Source organism: Festucalex cinctus, chromosome 9, assembly GCF_051991245.1.
Source record: "Festucalex cinctus isolate MCC-2025b chromosome 9, RoL_Fcin_1.0, whole genome shotgun sequence".
Taxonomy (NCBI): domain Eukaryota; kingdom Metazoa; phylum Chordata; class Actinopteri; order Syngnathiformes; family Syngnathidae; genus Festucalex; species Festucalex cinctus.
The window spans coordinates 8911263-8934136 of NC_135419.1; the positions used below are offsets into that span (position 1 = coordinate 8911263).

General features: G+C 38.0%; 1 protein-coding gene across 1 annotated transcript in view; it reads right to left on the reverse strand.

Moving 5' to 3' along the window:
- The window catches only part of simc1 (SUMO interacting motifs containing 1), a 60197-nt gene that overhangs the window by 31757 nt on the left and 5566 nt on the right, over positions 1–22874 (reverse strand). The gene's annotated exons all lie outside the window — the stretch shown is intronic.

Here is a 22874-nt window from a genome sequence, read left to right on the forward strand (position 1 = left end):
CTGCTAATGCTAGCTTAATATCGCTACCACTGTCAATTGGTCAGAGAATCATTCTATTTTGTTAGCAGTTTTAAAATCCTTCTTTAACTCATTCACTGCCAAACCAAGTAAAACTATCTTTGACATCTATAGTCGTCAATGGCAGAGAATGAGTTAATATTTCAGCTTAATATTTGTTTGTAGTCTTAATACTTCTTTGTACCATTGCATATTATACAACATTAGATTATGCTTGACCCTCTTGCAGTCCATATGTGACCTGCGATGGTTTGATGACCAGTGCAGGGAGTACTTTGCCTTTCGACAAAAGTCAGCCAGGTCAGGCTTGTGTTTTCTGTGACTCTAAAACAGGATAAAGAGTGCAGTTTACGTGTTCAAAATGGATGTGTTTATGTAATTATTGTTGCCACTCACTCACACTCCGTTACTGTTGCGGTTTTGCTAAGTGACAAACAAGCCTCTCTTAACTCATTCACTGCCAGTCATTATAGACAATTTTTACATTTCCAATACTCACGTGATATTACATTCAATAATTATATATAAACCGAATCTACCAAATAACAGAATAGACTCCCTACTTTTTGTCCCGTCCCGTTCTTTTATAATTGACAGCAGAAAAATGTAGGTTTGCCAAAATACAGCCATTTCTCCCATGGACTCTGAAACTGTGTTTATTTCCTATAAAATGGGGCAATGATGTCATCTACCGGTGGTTGGGCATCAGTAAAGTTGTTTCCAAGTTTGATATTTACAGTGGAGCATGCTCAGATTCGCCCCCATTTAGCACCGCTCTAAAAAATACAATTGACAAGTATACTTGTCAAAGGCAGTGAATGTTAATGGTCTCGTCATCTATTTATTATAGTCTACAAAAAATAAAAATAAAAAATAAATAGAAAGAGTTCTGGTGACCTTTCACCTTGTGGACTCTTCTCAAGGCTAATGAGAGCAACAGGCCATATGGAGGGAGCCAAAACACTTCCTGGTGTTGGCTGCTGAGAGGAAATCTTTATTTGGATCTTACAGAGTGCTCGAGGTCAGAGACGACCACTGCGATTGTTTGGGTCCAACAGTGGGGCTTAAGACCATCAACAGTCCCACCAGGTGAGGGCGATTGTTGTTAAAAATGTTTCAAGATGAGAACAGCGTAATCAAACCGCCCTCAGAAGCCAGCTGCTGTTGCACTTGTTGCCCTCTACCACACATACAGTACATGTGACTGAGGCATCTGCAGGTAATTGCTTTTTCAATTGTCTCTAACAGGACAGGCGGTGAAGCCGCACACGTCAATTCCAGGAAGCTGTGTTTCGGGAGGAGAAGAGGCATTGTGTCATTAGTCTAAATGGGCCTCCGCCATGTCCAAACAAGCCCAGTCGAGCACAAACAACCTCTGCACGAGTTTGAGCCGTCACAGGAAATCAGCCGGCTGCAGCGGCGGCCTAAAGCGGACACATTTTCAAGCCTCTGTGCGTGTCTTGTTTTCGCTGCACACGTGCGAACAAGCGAAAGTTCACATTTTTCAATATGTGTGTTTTTTTTCTTTGTAAGACAAGGCTTCCATCTTGTCACGTCACTCCATCGCTGAGACATATGAAGAAGACGGGAGATTTTGTCACATGGACTTAACAGGCGGTACTTGTCAGAATTCCTGCAGCTCCTTCAATGTTGCTGTCGGCCTCTTGGGTAGTTTTCTAGTCTTTTCATTAATACTGGATGGAGGTCCAATTTTTGATAATGCCACTGGTCTGCTATGTTTCCTCCTCTTGATGATGACTGTCTTCACTGGGTTCCGAGGTATTTTTGAAGGCTTGGAAATTCCTTCTCTTGACTGATACCTTTGAACAATGATTCCCCTGATTGATGTGGAAGCTTTATGCAGACCATAGCTTGTGCTTTAAAATGTGGCTACCAAGAACAACTCCATTTTAACTATCGGAAATTATTTGGGGCTTTTAACATGAGTTTAAATGTGACTGGTTGAGGTTGATTTCGAACACAACCCCAGTTATAAGAGGGTGTGATGCTGGATTTCACTTTGATGGATTGGATGTGCTGGTGTCCGTGGATCTCACTGTGCTTCATCTAGCCTTCCGTCCTTCCTCTCGTTAGTTTTTCCTCTGGTCTCTTGAGATCTCCTTAATTTGTTGGAATTTAGAGGTTTCTGGGGCTGGCGTAAGACTCTGGTTTTGTAACCATGTGGATGGCAGGAGGTGTTTAGTTGGTGCTGGATTTCACTTTGATTTAGCTTTCTTTTCTTTGACCTTTCCTCTGGTCTCCTGACCTTTTGAACTTCACAACTCTGGCGAGACTCTGAAATATCCGGTTAAGGTGAAGGGTAATGGGATTTTTATTAGGTTTTAGGTGAATTAATGAGTACAAATTTCCACGTATTTACACGCACGCACGCACGCACATACACGCACACATACGCACAAAAAAAAAAAAAAAAAAAAAAAGAGAGAGAGAGCAATGATGATAAGATGTTGAATCGGTAAGACTGCCGAATGAACAATTCTGAGCTCTCTTAGAAAAAAAAAGAGGGTGTGTGCACTTCTGCAACAACGTCTTAATTGTTGATCCTTACTTCCCCTTTCTACAATATTTATTTAAAATAATAATAATAATAATTGTAAAGATTTTATGTTACGTTGATGGCAGAAACTGTTTTGAAATGATTTTTCTTGTTCATACATCACATAAACCTGGAACAGGGGTGTGTAGACTTTTTACATCCACTGTACAGACTTTCTCTGGGCATTGCTATTCTAAGCTGCGATTTATTGTCCTCAATTCATGTTTCCTCTGCATTTTAAATGCATCTCCAAACATTCACATCCATGAGAAATGCAGTTTGTTGTTTTAACCTGACATTCAAGGAAATAACAGCACATCAGAAAATAACAAACAAATCTACTCTCCATATCTTTTAGTTTTTGACTAACTAGAAAAGTTAAACAAAATCTATGTTAAAGTGTAAATAAAAGGCACCAGCTCACCCTCGACCCTAATGAGGAAATAGAATATGGATGGATGGAAACACTCAGCAAGTGTATATATTTGGTTTGGAAATTTGCATAATTATTTCTTGGCTTGTCAGCCACTCTCCAATTAACGATTACGCTTATGTAAGCGTCACTAAAAGGCAAATGAAAGAAAAGGGCAAAAACCAGTGATGAATGATTAGCTGTGAGGCTGAGAACTTCCGCTCCCAGATAAGTAAAACAATCCAGAAGTTATATGTATTGATGTATTGCATGAATATCTATTTCCATTTTTTTTTCCAACATTCATTATAAAAGGAGTGTCACTGAATACATGCGCGACATACAGTATTATTATTAAAGTTAAGTTTATAATATTGCTAATGTTCTTTGCTTTTTAATTTAGTAAGTCAAAATGCTAATGTATACTTTTCTTGCAGTTTCAGGTTATATTAAAATCAAGGTAATTCCCTCAAATAACTAGTTATTATTTGCTGTAATCCTCTTATCAGCGAGTAGCACCACCCTGCTGTGGCTGTACAGTATTTGTTGTTCTTATTGCTTAGCTACTGTGAAATGAATCAGCATTTATTATTGCTTTGTGTTTTTATCCAGATTGAAACTAATCCAGGACATTCAGTAATTATATCGTGACGTGTACTGTGTTGCTTAACAGTAATGCAAAGGTAGAAATATAAAACAGTATTAGAGGGTAAGGGAAACATATTAGAAACATGATAATGCAGTGTAGTTCATTTTCAACATCGCCTTTCTTTGCTATAGGTGAGCTGGAGCCTATCCACGGTGACCTTGAGTTAGAAGTGTGGTGGCAATTACAACCACACTAATAAAATCTTTTTAATTAAATGTCAATCAATGCTCAGAATCACTAAAGTACTATTTCTTGGTACAGTTCCTGTTTTAAATTACATCATGTAGGTGTAACATAGCTCAGGACGGGTCCAGTGAGTGTACAGTATTATATGTCCCATTTAATCAGTGTTGGAAAATGCAAGATGAGAACACTTATTTGGTATTCAAATCCACACAGGGACCAGTAACCATTCTTCAATTTCTGGATCCCCATTTCAAGAAATAAGTCTTGCAGCCACCCCCTCAAAAAGTGCATTTCTACCTTAGTATCATCAGCTCGCTAGCTATTCTAATCCAGTAAGAGACAGGATTTGCACTTCTTATGCCTTAATCTTAGAAGGGCATTACATGCGTTTACACAGAACATGAAAGTAGGATCACATTTAAATGACTATAAAAACATGTGCATGGGCCCTTTTACTAATACTACAATATACATATATTTTTGGTCCTGTGTAACCTCTCGGGTGTAAAGCAATATGTGCTGGGATAGCAGGTGACCTTCAAGTTAAATCATATTTCCCATGAGCAAAGTAAAAAAAAAAATTAAAAATAAATAAATAAATAAATAAGTAATAATAGTAGTAGTAAGTAACCCAGCATTGGCCAGGCCCCTTTTGAAATCAGCGATTAGCTACAGTATTTCACCCAGTTTTGGTTCTTGTTGACCAATTTTTATTTTATTTTATTTATTTATTTATTTTTTTATGTTCTATGCAGGCCCACTGGTCTAAATATGGTACTCTGGTTATTTTTTGTTAGTGTAATATGAGTTACTAAGCAAAATCAAGCCATTTTTATCCATCACATGATGTTGCTCAGGTCTCAGGTAACAACCAATCACAGCTCAGCTTCAGAAAACACGTGAGCTGTGATTGGTTGTTGCCTGAGACCTGAGCAACTGTGAGATGCCCCCATGAGAATGGATAAAAATGGGTGGATTTTGCTTCATAACTCATTTTCCATAAATGTAATATTAATCAGAATGTCATGTTTAGACTAGTTAGGTCACATATAACATATTGTCAAAAAATGTTTAAGGTTGACTTCCATTTTAAGATAGGCTATATCAAACCTACACAAGATAAGAGGCATAGTCGAATGTGAATGTGCAGAATGAGATTATCACTACCATTTTTCATCTTTTATTATTGATGTTCACTTACTTTTGCTTTATCTATATTGTACTGCACTGCCAGGAGAGAAATGTGTGTCCCACTTTCCTACACGGCAATGAGTCTTTTTTTCCTGTGACAAAATGTCAAGAAGAAATAAAACTGACCTAGATCGCCTTCAAGCTCGTTTTTGGTGGTGGCGGTGGTGCAGAAATGCATCACTATAGCAATGGAGCAAAGTACACAAACTGAAAGTCTTGATGAAAAAAAGTTAAATTGTTGATAGAACAAAAATTATTGATGTAAAGACTGCTTTCCTAAAATGTATAGGAATTCTCCATAGCGTTTGAAGACTGCATGCAAAAGAATTGAGGATGAGCCAGATGTTTTGACAGGAAATGGAGGAAGACGAAGGGAGGGTGGAAGGGGTTTCCCTCCAGCTTTGACCTCCGTCTCACTGACCTAATGAGGCCTGACACCCTTCCAACACGCACATCAAAAATTTCAAACGTTCATTTATCATCATCATCATGTGTCAAGTGACAGGTTTAATCCTGCACTAACAAAAGCATGCCAGTCTGGATCCAGTCAAGGATTGACCTACTGTGTGATGCTGCTCGCCGCCACTCACCCACTGCGAATCCTCGGACTGTTCCCACAAGCCTACAAGCAGCCATGCTTATATTTGAGTTCTCTTCCTTTTATCTCGGTGGAACTCTTCTCGACCCCAAAGCTCGGCCTTGCGGTCATTGCTCCACATCAACAGCGGTTGTGCATTTTCAAATAATAGGATGAACTTCAGGCGCCATGACAATAACAGGAAGCAGTCAAGCAAAGCTTTTGGGTCTGAAAGTGGTGAGGCGTGTCGTGCTCAGGACCTTACTATGCAAGACCAAGACTTGCCTGAGTCCATAACTCACCGACACCAATACTTTTGGGAATGGCAACCGGGTCAAGATCAAGACCGAGACAGACCAAGACCATGAACAATTTCAAAGGGTGTCAAGACAGTCAAGACCAAGACTTTTGGGAGTCAAGAAAGGGCCAAGACTAAGACTGTAATGAACCAAAACCATGACAAGACCAAGACCATAAAAATCCATTTTAACTCATTCACTACCAGGTATTTTCACTGAAGCAAGTGGATTTTGACTGATTTTGCAAGGCCCACAGAATATTGTGTTCTATTGCTATAAAAACATGGAACGTACCAAAAGAAAGATTAGTCTCTTCTTTCATTAGTAAAAAAAAAAAAAAAATAGATACATTGTATCTGTTTCCGTTTTGCAGCAATTAGCATTAGAATATAGCTAAGTTTCATCATCATTATTCACAAACCTGTTGAAAACATACTGGCAGAAACAGCTTGTTCCAACATGGCCCTGGCTGATCTCTTATACTCTGCTGTCACCTGCTGGCCTTTTTTTTTTTTGTAATAACTACCATTGCTTTAAGTGACCTCTTCAGGTCAGAAGCTGAATCAAAGCCTTCTGTGTGCTCAAAAAAACAAAAACAAAAAACAAAAAAAAACGTGTAAATACGTTTTTGGTAGGGAAGGACAAAGTATTAAAAACCGTAATTACACGTTTTTTGGTTTGAATGAGTTAAAAACCATGACAAGGTTAAAGAGCATTCTCTTCCATTTTTGAAAGGAAAAGCCACGTCTGGCCAGTCAAAACTGAGATAAGACCAAGACTTTAAGGAGTCGAGTCCGAGGAATGACTAAGACCTTCAAAATTTGGTCTCAAGACTAAGACTGGTCTAGTGGGATTTATATGACATGGAACCACTACTGACGGTATCTTTGCCTCCCTCTCGATGCTTAAGCCTCGCCCATGTCTAATAATTGAGCTGGTATTTGGCCACATGTGCGTCCCAGCTGAATTAATTTTCAGGCTCTCAAGCAGAGTTCAGTGGAAAATGTTGTTAATCTTTTCTATGACTTGTGTAAAAGTATCCTCTCAAGACTCACATCACCATTTACTGATCCGAAAGGACTATATTTCATATCTTGCTGCCCAAATATTCCGGTTCAAACTATTTTCTCAGTGATTTTATTTTATTTGTATTTTTTTGTTAAAGGGAAACATATACCATATAAAAATGACGATGCAGTATATAAGTCAAATAACTATTTTACAGTACATGGACTCAACATACAGAGTATTAATATAATTCAAACTCTGACACATACAATGCATTTATTAGAGCGCAGATTCTATGATTAGTCATCTTGCCCTTTGCAATCATTCTGAGTGAAAATGTATCTTGGGGAGTGAAAAATTACAAGGGGTTGTGGGAACATTCCATGAGAAGTAACAATAACTCATCAAGAGACTTCAACAAAAAGTATCAAATTAGTACAGACTGACAAGGAAATTAATGTTTGACTTCACCGACTGGTACGATGTGTGCAAAAAATAATGACTATCGCTCTGCTTCGTCATCGTCCAAATGAAAAATGGGCTGCGTGCAGTGGAGGCGGGATAGATCGGATCTAAAATAAAGGCACGCAAGGAACACGATTTATGTTCAAATAAATACATCTTGCTAGGCTGGGGCACATAACCAAATAAACTAATGGGTGGCTTCGATTTTCCAAAAGATAGCCAAGAGCATTTCGACAGTTTATCACCTATGTCAATCCTAACTTGCGCGGGTGATGGAGCTTCCAACCATTTTTAAACAAGAACCTGAACAACTACAGTATCTACTTGAGACCAAACTAGCAAAACTGTACAAATGAGTTAGTGTGGATTTCCAATGGTAGACTAGTGAAACAATATGAAGTCTGGATATTAAATAAGAAGCAGCAGGAAATACAGAAGCCTTCAACTTCTCAGCATCCACTTCCACTGCGTCCTGCTGATGGAATGAGTCACTAGCACCAGCACTCTATGACACCATACTGTATCATGGCAGCTCGTATAATTATGAAGGATGCTATTGTCTGCTCTCTTTGAGTCATTGACATTATACTGTAGTTTGTATTGTTGTATTATACCAGCACTTTTCACTATCATCAGCCATCTCTTGTGGTGATGTACTGAATTTGCATTTTTAATGAGCAAATTACGTTCAAAACCGTCACAGGCTAGTTGGGTGTTAAAATGATGGTTGATGGCCGATATAAACGCACATTTTCACAAAATGTGTTTAGTGGGATAACTAACAAATAACATTTTCTAGCCTTTGAGGGGTGGAGAATGAAAGGTCAAGTCAAGTCATGTTTATTTATATAGCACTTTCAAACACGGTAACATGGTGCACTCCACCTCTCATTAGCCGCACAATGAAAAACCGACATTTTCATGAATATATAAAACCCATCCAGATGCCCAGAAAGGATGTATAGTGAACATGTCCGAGCGGAGGTCACCTTAGATTATAGGGCTGTGCAATCGAAATTAAATGACAATATCAATTATTATACTTCACAATTACGAATCAGGGCGTCACGGTGGGTGATTGGTTAGCACGTCCGCCTCCCAGTATTGAGGACGCAAGTTCGAGTCCAGGCTTCGGCCTTCCTGGGTGGAGTTTGCATGTTCTCCCCGTGCCTGAGTGGGTCTTCTCCGGGTACTCCAATCTCCTCCCACATTCCAAAAACATGCATGGGAGGTTAATTGGGCGCTCCGAATTGTCCCTAGGTGTGCTTGTGCGTGTGGATGGTTGTTCGTCTCTGTGTGCCCTGCCTACTGCCCAAAGCCAGCTGAGATAGGCTCCAGCACCCCCCGCGACCCTTGTGAGGAATATGCGATCAAGAAAATGGATGGATGGAATTAGAAATCAGCATAATTGCAAAAAATATATAAAATGTACATATATTATTAATAATAATTTTGATTTTTTTTTTAACTAATACATTTGCACCTTTTTATATTATTTTAAAATAACAAATTAAAAAAATGTTTCATCCAAAATGAACTTGCATACAGTTTTTCAAAGAATTTTATTTGTCTTAATATTTTTTACATTTAAACATTTTCTTGTTTTGTACCAAAAAATAAAAGATCGTCCTAATCATGATTTCAATTATTACCAATATAATTGTGTAAATGCTTTCAAATCAAGGTTAAAAAAAACTTTGCTTTTTTTCCACATACCTTTGATTAAGGTCTTTTAAACATTTTTACATTTTTTTATTTTTAAACTTCCTTACACTAAATGTTTTTCAATTTGCTGTCTTTTTTCTTAATAATTTTCTTACTAATCAAGCAGCCCTACTAGATATGTTTTTTCAGTGAATTTATAGGTAAATCATGAGTAGGCAAGTGTTTACTGTATATTAATATTAACATTTTAATTTGAGGTTATACAATTCTATATCACTGCAAACTACAACCACAATAAACATTGTCAAATTGGCACACTCTTACAATGTCAATAAAAAAAACAAGCATTGTCATCTTTATGTTAGCATATTCCTTGTTAGGCTCTGCCATTGTTGATGGTGCAAGTGTACCTAATATTGTGAAATGTTATTGTGAATTTCTGAGATAATCGGTCTTATTTGCAAGAATAATATGCTGACATGAGCAAGATTCACATGGCTGCACAATTTCAACGCGCCTTTGTCTCTTTCAGGTGGCACATTGTAAGGAAAGCCTCCCGACAAGCCTTCATGCTTGAAGGATGGACGTGAGTGACAATAACCTTGTTATGTTGTTGTGAAGTCGACGGAGGTGCGATGCTGGGCTGGTGGCTCAGCGAGGAGGCTTCAGATCTGCTGCGACTGGGAAGAGCGAGATAATACAGAGGTGGGTAGGGGGTCGTGAGGCAGATGGAGAAATGAAGTCGACTTGGGGGAGCGCAAAGACAGGAATGTGACACGCACAAGGACAGGTAAACAATGGTGAGTAAGAGGAGAGAAGATTGGAGTGGACATGTGGGAGGGAGTCAAGTGGTAAATGAAAAGATGCCTTTCATATAAGATTAACGTTCATGATTTGATTTAATGAGGTTGACAATTTGTCCGCGTTACAGACAGTGAGTGTCAGGTTTGAACCTCCAAAATAAAATCCCTTTAGCCACGCTAGCGACATGAGCACTTTGCACACTTTCCTGGTGCCTGGAGGACGGATTACACCGACTTCTGGCTGTACTTCTGCTGGAAAACATTTTGAAATTGCTCTTTTTTTTTTTTTGTAAAGTCACCAATGCATTAAGCGTTTCTGACTTCCCCCCGTTTCGCTTTAAGGCCTCCAAACCTTGCCATCGGTGCATGTAATGTGTGTTTAGTGATACTTTGCATTTCGTCTTGCTGTAATTACGGTTTAATGATCGCCACCGAGGTAATTTCATCCATTTCACGCCTGTAGCTGCTGTGATTAAGAATTCAGCTCCTAGCTGTGCCAATCTGCACATTGGCAGATGATGTACGCAACATTAGATTCCAGAGAAAACACCCCAAATCCATCACGGATGAACGGCGGATGCTTCTGCAGTTGCACTATCAACATGCTGCATGCAAGTCTTGATTCTTTAAGTAGAATATAAACAAATGAAATGTTTTCCATTTGTTTAATGGAAATTGTTCTGTTCTTGGCCGCCTGGGGGCACTATACAGTAATGCAAATATACAGATATACTGTACAATGAGACATCTCAGCTCCAAGCTAAGGTACAGTAATATATTAAATAAATGATGTAGGGATGGGCGAGAAGTGATACCACATATTGTATCGAGCTCTTAACAGGCCTTATTTCAAGGTATTGATACTTATTTCAAGGTACTGATACTCGCGACTATATCGGGATATCGTGATATTAAAACTGCCACAATATATCGTCGTCGTCATGTTCACAATATTTAAAAGCAGCTCATCTGTTCAAAAATCCCGGTTGATTTCCATTTGTGCAGTTGTAGCACCCTCTGGTGGCCAGTTTTTTTTAGTGCAGTTTAATTTTCATTAGGGATGTTTTGGCCCTTATTTGTTTCAAATCTACACTAATTGTCAGATGAAGGGGAACGTAATATGGCGGGGAACCGAGTCAATATGTGGAGGAACTCAATGTGTGCTTCCATTAAGAAGTAAGGGCCTCAATATGAAGTCTTATTAGAGATTGTAGGTGGTTTATATGCATTGCTGTTTTTTACAATATTGTGACCTTTTTTTATATATCACCCACCTCCCCGGAATATTGTGATAATTATCGTATCGTGAGCTTCATATCGTGATAATATCGCATCGTGGTGTTTCGATATCGTTACATCGCTACTCGCGACGGTGGCCAATTCCAGTATCGGCTGCCATCTTGTGGTTGTTTTACGATCAAGAAATACAAATTAGCAATTAGGAGAAGATAAAATTGCAATTAATTTCATGCAAGTTTAAGGCGGGGGGGGGGAAACGTTAAAAATGGTCTCTTTTGTTTAGGAAGGTTTATGTACTAGCATTATCGGTACTTGGTATCGGTGACTATTCAAGAATTCAGTACTCGTACTGGTATCAGTCTGAAAAAAGTGGTATGGAAATCCTTAAAATAAATAACAGTCGTCGTTTGCAGAGGAAAGGCAAACAGGGAAGTGATGTGAACCAAGCTAACTCAATTCCTGATTACGCAATAAACAGCCTGGCTGTCGTTTTACGTAACCAAACAAAACTGTTCGGTGTCTAAACACTAGCTTTTGAAATAGCATAGCAGACTGGAGTCAAGTGGACCATTGCTTTGAGTTGAGCATGCCACCTTTGAATAATGTGCCTGCATTAGGCTCATAAATTTTCATGTGTAAATATGGAGTCTAGTACCATTCAAAAGTCTTAGACCACCGCTAGCTTTGTTTTTCTTACGTACTTTTTTTCCATAGCATTCATTTTGAGATGTAAACTGGTAAAGTAGGACAGATACACTTAGCAACTACATAAAACAACAAAACCAATGTCCACAAAACTTGGCGGCGCCCTCGTCTCATAGGAAGACAATATTTAAGACTTTTGATGCTTTGTTAGCATTTAGCACGCACACTGTTAATTAAAGTGACTTCTTTAACTTGTCACTTTGTGTTTACCACAATGGCTACAAAGTAAACTAGTGTATAAATCATTCATTCTTGTAGTGGGCAGCTCTGAAGGAAGAGAAGAAAAACAAACTTACTGCTGTTACTTCTACTTATTGAACCATGATGGGAGGCTGACAGATTGCAATGCTAACACAGCAGACAGGGACAAAAATAACGCTTCTAAACATGGTGACTGTGCTGACATAAAAAAAAGATTGTTGTTGGGGTTTTTTTTCAACGTGAACTCTGAGGATATGGCTTAGTGTTGATCCTCTCTATGACCATCTGTGGGACTCTGCTTTATACAGCGAGCTGATATTCTGTTACATTGCATCCTGTTCTTTGCTGTCGGAGGTGAGACTTCATGTCACAACAGCTTTTATTTGGAGCATGTACACTACCTATGAATTATGCAATTCTCAGGTGGCTTTGACAACAGTGCCCGACAATGACAGTTGCATAGAAAATTCCTTACGTTTTTAAATCCCCGTTGCCCTAATTCAATTTTAAAATATTACCGCTGAGGTGATGCTTCAGCTTAGGGTGTTTCATATTGATTAGATTTGTTTGTTTGCCTTGAAAATGATTACAAATAAATGCACTATGAATGTCACAGCAATTTATGCTTGGATCAAGTACAATGAAAGTAAGTTTGAATGGTGCCAAAATAATGATTTTTGTTAGAGGAAAAATACGTCAACACAAAATAAATTGAGCGTAACCTAGCCAATTCTTTGTACTTAAATCACATCTGAAAATGTACCAAATATGAATGGAGAGTGAATTTGACACACATGAGACTATGGACCACTGATATAAACGACTGCAGGGTTCTCATTGGACATGCAGATTTATCATGTATGCGGCAATGTTAAATTTAAAAAAAGATTAAATAAAAATTAGCATAGAACATTAGCTAACATTAGCTTAGTTCGATACTGTGCTTACACTCTGGACATTGTGTAGTATTATACTCCACAGCTGGCTGTAGCACACATTTTCTTCCTTCTTTCATTCTCATAATGTTTAGTGTTTGAGCACTTATTCAATATATGTAATATCATCATGTACTAGAACGGCTGGGCGACTCATGTATTCATGTGTTACTCTCTAACTTGTAATGCTAATTTTTGCTAGCTTGGTTTTCTATTCACTGCTCGCAATATGTAATGTATTTTTTTTATTTTTTTTAAAATATATATATACACATTTAGTTTTACAGTAAACTACCAACTGGCATGTCAATAACACGTTTTGGATCACTATTCACTCTGTGATCCAAAATGTTGTTGCTAATAAGTTTCAGGCCAACTGAAAAAGGCCGCACAAAGTGTCAGCAGCCTCTGGGCTTCTCTCAGCAGCTGTCGTCAACAGTCACAGCAGTTGTGAGAAAGCCGGGGACATATAAGGGCAGTACACTGGCAGAGAAGAACTTGTTTGGAAAATAATCAGCTGGGATTAATGATGATGATGATGATGATGATGACGACCTCAGTCAGTCAGTGGTGAAATGAACTGACAAGAGGTGACTGTACATGGTTGATTGTTCACCACCATGAGAAAGAAAACTGAGAAATTAATTTGCATTTTCAATCAGTTTTGCTCTTCAAAAAAAAAAAAAAAAAGAATCTTCAGACATGTTTGAGTCTTTCTATTAGGGATGTAACGATATCCAAACATAGCGAGACGATATCACAATATTGTGGGGAAGTTAGCGATATAAAAAAAAAGTTACAATATTGTAAAAACAATGAACTCATAGTAAAAAAAAATTGTTTAAAAAAAAACAACACACGCAATATTGTGCTTTTGTACATAACAGCAATCCATATAAATAACCTACAATCTCTAATAAGACTTAATATTGAGGCACTTACTTGTTAATGAGCGCACACATTGAGTTCCTCCAAATATTTACTAGCTTCACAAGCATGTTACGTTCCCCTTCATCTGACCATTAGCGTGGATTTTAAAAATAGAAGGGCCAAAATATGCCTTGTGAAAATTAAACTGCACTAAAAAATAAAAAATAATAAAAACTAGCCACCAGACGGTGCTAGAAATGCACAAATGGAAATCAACCTGACTTTTCAACAGATGTGTTGCTATTAATATCGTGACATGACGACGGTATATTGTGGCAGTTTTAATATTGTGCCGTTATCGTTACATCCCTACTTCCTATAGTATGTTGTATTTGACAAGTTGGCCCCTCCTGTATTCTTTGAGGAATGTTGGACTGGCATTCAAATATTAATAATCCTCTGTAGACCTAAAATCGTGATGTGATTTTGTACATTAATTTTTCCTGACTAACACTCACACTCATCGTCGCAAGTGTCAAGTGAGATATTGGAGAGGCGTGCTGTCATTCCACAACTCTCCCGTGTGTATTTACACTCCTACTTGTGAGTTGCTTTCTAGATATTTGGCTTTTTGCAATGCGGCCTCACAGCCTTGTCTCTTTTGGTTGTAAACGATGCAGACCTCCTCCTCATCATCATCATCATCATGATCCTGATATGGATGTATTCATGTGGAGTATCATCCGCCGCTGCTGTGAGGAGGGGGTCCAACACCGTCATAATAGAGCTATCCTCACCTCCGCTTCTCGAACCGCACCTTGTCATTTTTAGCCTTGACCACCCGATGCTCCCTGAACTTCCCTGACATTTCCTCACCGCACCTCATCTAACACCATATTGCTAATCAGCCAAAGTGTGACTGAATTTCTGAGAGAGAAATTAACGACTGGCAAACATGGTCCTGATTTACATGAGCAACTATGCCAATATAATGGAAAGTCTACTTAATATAGTCTCTGAATGGGAAAATGATACTCCTTTATATAGGGTTTCTCATCATATGGGACAGTGAGCCTCCCTTTAGAGAACACGAAAGGGTCTTCCTGTTCCTGCGAAATTTATTCACCATTTTTCAACAAGTCAAAATTGCCTCTTTTATACCGAGAGCCCAGAAAATTGCAGCATCAGAAGACCTGTGATATAGTCACAACTGTATGCATTATCAGCATCTCGCAATCACATAATTCTCTTCGTGGTGTGAATCTAAAATACTTGTCAGAACGTGATAATTGACCAAGTCTCCTGTGTCAAACATTGCACTCCTGTCCTGACCTTGCATAATACTTGTCATGTGCTGAGGTTGGATCCCAAAGCGCAGACACAAATAAGATTTTAACTATTTATTCACATCGAGAGGCGTGGAACAAACTTGACTAGACGAGAAAGAAAGCGAGTTGCACAGAGAGGCAGTGGTGATAGAAGTAATAATCCGACAAAGACACACGCTTCTCAGGAGGCTTATATAGACAAGGAATCGATCTGATTGGGTGTGGCGAGACATGTGGGTAACAGGACTGACATGGAATTATCTGATTGGCTGTTGACCAGGTAAAGGGATTAAAGATTCTTGACATCACATAACATCACATAGCCTAAAACCAGTTGAAACTAGATGCTAGTTACATCAGTTCAAAACAGACACTTGACCTCACGGTCATGAACCCAAACTTAACAGGTCATGAACTCAAACTTAACCCTGGTGTGACCCTAGACATGACAATACTACTCCTACTCTACACATGGTATTCTGATTAATAATGTGTTTGTAGAATATGAATTAAGAGGCAAAATTCACCTATTTTTATGCATATTGCGGTGCGGCCATTTTGCCACTTGCTGTTGACTAGAAATGACATTACAAGTGCCTAAGGGCTCAGGTAACGTCCAATCACGGCACACCTGTTTTCTGGGTTTGGACATGTGACGTGCACAAGCTGAGCCCTTAGGCACTGTGGTGTCATTTTCAGTTGACAGTTATTTGGCAGATGGATCAAAACGGGTGGATTTTGCTGCTTAATTCATATTCCGCAAACGCAATACCGCATTTAGACTAGTGGGGCTGAATAGAACATATTACTGTAAAGAACATTTTTAGGTTGACTTTCCTCTTTAAATGTATTAAATTGGTTCTCATTTTACTTTCCAGTCGTACCTGAGGTTGTGCTTGCGGATCGTGTGTGTATGAATTCAAATAATTAAACTCACCTCTACCTTCATTGAGCATTCCAAACTTGTATTTCTGTTATGCTCTTCTGTTTTCCCCACAAGGACTATCATTAAAATTGCATTTTTCATTTTTATTTGATCTGATCTCCCACTGATAGCTGCCTTTATCCATAACCCCCTACCCCAAGGGGTTTCGATTTTTGTAAAGGAGAGAGTGAGGCGGAGTAACAGCCTCGCCCAAGCAAAATGTGAGCTGTCCAGAAGTTTTCTTAATGTCATACATTCTTATTTTAGTCCCAAACGCCTAGCAGACTTTAATTTTCTTTGTTGAATCCATATCATTTTGAGTGGATGCTTTGGTCATTGATACAAATCATTTATTATGCAACTTTTACAACTGGGGCTTGATCTTCGCATGAATATCACCACAGTTCGAAACTACACAATGTAAATTAAACACGACTTTGCAATTTCTCTAAGTATAGTATAGTAAATATTGTATGTCTCCTGCTAGCTAGCAGCAAAAATAATATATCACTTTCATATCTTTATCACATTACAGAAAATGCCCATAAGATGTTCTTTTCTTTTTTAATCGCATACTACAATAAAAAAGACACTAGTTGAAAATGTTATAAATAACCAATGCCTCTATGACTCATTTTCTTATCCAATATTACATAATGCAAGACAAAAGCTCAAAGTGATTGTAATTCACTGCCGCCCTGAAAAGTTAATAAAGGATTTTATTGCACCAGAATAAAATTGCTTTTCAAGTATAATGTTTATTGGTTTCAGCACCAAAACATTTTAATTTGTTTCTAATATAATATTTGCGGTAGAGGATGGCATTGTGACCTTTTCAATACAATTAGATGCATAATGGTGGGTGCATCGTGATTTATAGAAGCTGTTGGATTCCTTAATGGTCATTTTGTGCATTGCTACAAAGTTATAATGTTACTGCAATCTGAAAAGTTAGGCACTTTTTTTTTCTTTTTTTTTTTTTTACAAAACTGGCAAAAAGAACTCACTTCACATTCTAAATCTAAACAATGTCAACTCCTGCCCACAAACAACAAATAAATGTGGCCCAAATTCTAAGATCCCCGTTTTGTCATATTCTAATTGAATTATGGTCACTTTTGGAAGACGTAATACAAAACTCCCAGGATATTTCCGGGTTCACTCATTTTGACATTTTGTTCAAGGCAGCTTATTATATATTCCAAATCAATGAGCCCATCATTCCAACAACAGAATCAACTTTTCATACAACTACCTTAACATGTTTTTTGTTCCAAGCCATGCGTCATATTTCACACTGGAAGTGACCATTTGACCCGACAGACGCACGAGGCTAAAGATATCTATGCTAATACTGAACGATGAGCAAACAATGGATGATTATGGAAGCATGAATAAGAACTTGACGCCACAGTTGTGTCATGACTGATCGCCGTTTCCTGAGAAACAAGAACAAAACAAATCTCACAACACGTCTGAGCTGACTGTCAACACCTTTGTGTGCATTTTGCTGTCATTGAGGCGGCGGCAAATGTCAGACTCGACTCGTGTACCCTGAAAGTTTACCTTAGCTGTGGCTCAAGACAGGCTTATAACAAATTGAAAAGGATTTCAAAGAAAACATGCAAAGATTACACCGTTTGCGAGTTGTTTTTCTCCCTTTTAGATATTGATTGTTAATGATTGTGTCTCAGGTGGTGAATAAGAATGTCACTCAGCAAAGGACGAGGCTGCACTGTGAAGAAAAATGAAGCAAAAATGCGGCGCCCTGTATTTTCGTGAGTGGCCACTGCAATCAGCAACAAGGCCAAAATATTGGAACATTGACGCCGCAGATTTGTTGAATTTGACATCAAAAGGCGACTATGAAACAAGCGATAAAACATTTTTCAGGTACTTACATTCGGTATATAGAAGATGAGCCCACTGATTTTTGATGTGAGCAAACGCGTGACTGACAGGTGTGAATTCAAAGATAAAATAACAGTGAATGTCTTCACTCAGTTTCAGATGTGGGTTTTTGCCGGCGCAGACTACATTTAGACTACTTTGAGGTGTTATTGACATGAAAGCCGGAGAAAAGCAAGTAACTGTGAAACTGAGAAGATGGATAAATCAAAGCTATTGCAAAAATTCAATCCGCAATAGCTAACACGACCATTTGTAAAATCCAGAAGAAGTAAGATCGCACAAATGGGAGACCAAGGAACACAGTGGTAGTTGATGGCAGAAACATTGTGAGAGCTGTAAAGAAAGAACCTACGCACGGTTTATAGATCTTCAAAACCTGCAGAGAAGGAGTGAAGATATTGGAAATTACTCACTAGAAGAATAGAAAAGTCAGTTTGGAATTCACCCAAAATTACAGAGGCTGATGACATCACAATTGACCTTATTTATAAATAATTGTTTAAAAAAAATGTATTTTTCTTTTTCATTTGTCTTGTCACTGTGTGTTCGAATCATACTTCCGAGTTCATGTGGAATGACACAAAACAATTTGAATTGATGAGCGATGCCACTTAATTCCACATGCATGGCTTCCATTGACGGCATAGTAGATCACAGTAGATGGCATAGAATCAAAATAAATATAAAAATCATGTAAAATTACTCAAAAATTCAAGTGATGAAGTTCTAAAGAATGTCTTCCACTATGAATGTGCCACCCATCTACGTTTTGTTTTTTCCCTTTCTGCAAATCACTTGTGTCATTTTTGCATATTCCCACACGCCAACCAACAGCAATCAAAATAATCATTTGTGCCTTTGAACAAGGCACTCAAAAAGCAAAACTGAAATCCTCACTCTGCATTTGCGTCAAAATTAAATGCGTTCGAGCCCTGCATGTGTTGGGTAGGTTTTTGCACAGTCCTGCTGACAAACAGGAGCAAAACAACACATCTTGCCCTATAAAAGCAGCCATCTAAAAACACAATAACTTGTGAAAGTAAACAAAAATAGAAACAAAACAAATCGGCAGGAAGTTAACAGTCTTCTGCCTCTGCTAAATTTTCCAAATATGATGACGATCAACCTGAGAGGCACCATCTGCTGTGCTAAGGTCACCCCTGCAAAAGCGACAGGTGGTTTAGCATCCTCCTGTAGCCATCACCTAGAGGCTTGGTGTCATCGCAGCTGGCTAAAGAACTGAGAAGCAGAGAGTACTCGTGTTCCAAACCTGAGAATAAATACAATATGGATCAGTGGGAAAACACCCGAGCGGCATTTGAAACGAGCTCCATTTTGTCAGCCCGCTTCCACTACTCTGATCCACCCCTCCGTAAGCCTGCCGCTATCAAATGAATCTTTTATGCTGGTGATTCATGCAAATCCTCGCCTTTGTACTCTGCCTTTACTCTGAAGGCGCAACCCAGCGCCGCAATACATTGCACATTTTTTACACTCTTTGCATCTTTACATGAATACGTAACATCGTCATCGCCTCTCATGAAGAAATCTGTACTGTAAAATCTTGCTTTGGAAGGGTCCAAACAAGAAACAAATACGTTACTATTGTGATAACATTTTATCAACATCATCAGTGACGATTTTGGTCCATATACGCGCACACACAAATTCATTGACGGACATTTAGCATTCATGGCCAAACAAGCAGCTGGAGGAACAAGGACTAAAGCAATTAAGTGGCTGGCAGTGCCATTGCTTGTTGGAATCCAAAGCAGGTAGCCCCCTCATGCATTACACATTGCACACAATCAGGCCAAGGTGCAATGGGAACCTGCCAATTAGAACAGAGTCACTGCACTCTAACAGTAACCTATCATGATAGGCGGTGGTGGTGGTGGCGGTGGAGCGGGCGCTTGACGGCGAGGACAAGAAGAGGAGACAATATTCCCAAAGATGTTGCAAAAGCAGAAATAATATTCCATACAACAGGGAAAAAAAATCCATAAAAGATTTAAAAGAAAAAAATATATTGCGAAAAATAGAATAAACAATGACGCCGAAAAACAGAAGAAAATTAATTCCAAAAAACAAAACAAAAGAAAATTATTCCACAAAAGAAGGGGAAAAAAATCCCAAAACAGAAAAACATATTCTTAAAAAAAAAGAAAAAGAAGGAATACAACTGTTTAAAAACAAAAATTAAAAAATAATAACCCCCCCCCCCTTAAAAAAATACTCAAGACTTTGATGCTGACATTTTTTTGCTCGAAACATTCGTCTTAAAAAACAATATACGATGTAATGTTTGGAGGAAGCAAATGATTAATTTTGAAATTAAAAAACAAAAACAACTTTCCATAATGCACTGCTTGGATAAAGAAATGGTCTTCCTGCGTCATCTGGATCACACTTTTTAAGCTACATTTATTACATCTCCTGCCGAAGTGGCACCGCCAAAAAACTGTCAACAACAAGGAGAGTCTGACCTAAAAAAAGCAACATGCTTTGACTGCAAAGGACACAAATCTCTCCGTCCATCTGTGTGTTTGTACGACGTGGCCCGTCTGCAGTCTGTCATCGTTCGTATTTAAAGGCAACGTACTTGAGAAATCCAATTTGGCGTGTTTTTTTTTTTTCCTTCTTCTTTTTGATTGACGTTGTTTTAATGTGCAAATAATTAAGAGCATACCACGCAAAGTGAGTTATTTGACACCTGAGATAAATAAGATGATACAATAGATTAATAGACTCCCGTTGATTATGTAAATGGAGATCAGTTAGCATAATTGCTATGTTATGTTGTTATGTTATGATACCAAACCTAGCAGCTTTTTATGGCGCCATAAATTGGCGCAGAAATTTAAAGACTCAGAGACTCCCTCCAGAGATGTTTAACCCACTGCTTGCTAACTTAACTAAATAACATAAGATGTATTTGGTGGTTTAAATCCATAGGCTAAGACCCAACTATACAAACATAAACAAAGCGCATGTTTTCCATAATATGCGCCCTATGTGCCCTTTAAGTGAATATAAAAATGATAACTAACCAATATTACGCTTTTATTTCATCACTAAATCACAAGCAAACTGATCTGACTTGTGACGAGTTGCCTCATCCAATGCAAAATTTCATCATATAATAATTGCACTAGCATAGTTGTGTTTTCTTCCCAGAAATAATAGTTAATCGCAATTGTCGTCTCAAATCCGGCAAAAAAAAATTATGTTAGCTCCGCTCATGAAATGTGACACTGTCTTTGGTGTGTTGAGGGCGCGTGAGACCTGCAAGAAAACATGTCCACTGTATACAGTATGTTTCCTCCCTGTTAGTAATTTAATGCATCATTTGGGTTTCGCTTTTTGTGCGTAATTGTGTGTGATTAAAGGGGCTGGTCCTGAAAAGGAACAAAACAAGACAAACTCATCCATGACCCTTGGTCACGACAGAAACCGGAGGTAAAAAAATAAAATAAAAAAATAAATAAATAAATAATAAAAAAAAGGATACATAAAAACTAAAAAAAATAAAAAAATGAAACGTGTTTGGAGGAAGCTGGCGTTTGTTTCCTTTCTGGCGGGATCTACTGTGAAAATGTTTTTGCCAAAATTCATGTTACTGACGTAGGCAACACCTGCTCGCTCTTTTGTCACAAGGCTTTGTTACAGTAAATTCTCAAACAATGAGGATGTCAAAAAGACAAGGTGACTCCAGTAAAAACATTAAAAGGTACAACACTGTAAGAAAATGTTACAAATAATAAAAGTTCAGTATTTCTCATATTCCTGAAAATACATCGTGATTTATTGGCCTTTTGAATGGCCACATTGGAGGTGACGATGGAGATATTTTATGATGTCATAGTGCAGCAAATTTGTAATAATTTAACTCTTGACTGGGCTTGTGGTTACTTCAGGTTTTGATGATTTGCTGGTTTGGTGGTTATTTTTCCTGCTTGCTGTTTATACAAATCATTTAGAAAGCAAACAGATCTGTTGAGATTTCCGATACACTCTTCTTCTCAGAAAGGTCATCAAACAGAATAGTGTGACTCCTTTCATCCTTCATAACACACTCACACAGAGTTATTTAAGTGCCCCATTATATGTGATTTCATAATGGCAGCAAATGAGTCCAATTATGTGTATTTAAGATGATTAATATAATTGACGTTTTGTATTCTAGGTGATTCTTGCATGAATATGGAGGACCTAACCTGATCAGTTGCTCACCTGTATGCAGAGAAACATGATCAGCGTCTCCTTTACTTTCACTTTCAAACTGTTTATGCGAATGACGTGTCTCATAATCTCAGTGAATTCAAAAGGTTTTCATTATTTGGACTGTTTACATTGTTGAAAACAATCCTCCATTGCACTGCATTGATTGCAAACACGATTTGATAATTAGTACCCCCTAAAAAGTAGTTGACATTTTTTCAAATTTATTAAAGTATATTTTGCACAAATAAGTAAACCCTGAGAAAAAGACAGGCATGCAGACATGTTGCTATCCATAACAGTCATGGAGGTCATAAAAAATGCTAGAAGTAGTCGTTTTTGTTATGGGATGCATTAATTTGATTCAACTGAAGATTTTGTAATCTATGCATTCTATTACAACCTTACTTTTATGTTGTGAGTTAAGCGCATATTCTGCAGAAAACATTTTGTCAAAATTTTGTAAATTGTTCTTATGTTCATTGAGATATTTAATGATACATTTTTCGAAGGGGGTGTACTACTCATATATGATGAGCACTGGATGTAAAATATAATACATTGATGATTATTTCAGTAATCAATTAACTGATTTGCTCCCTAAAACATATAAATACGTTTTAAGTGTTTTAAGTGTCCCAAAGACGTATTAATACGTTTTTTATGTTTTGGTTTGTTTTTTTATGCTAGAGCATATGATGTAGCATCT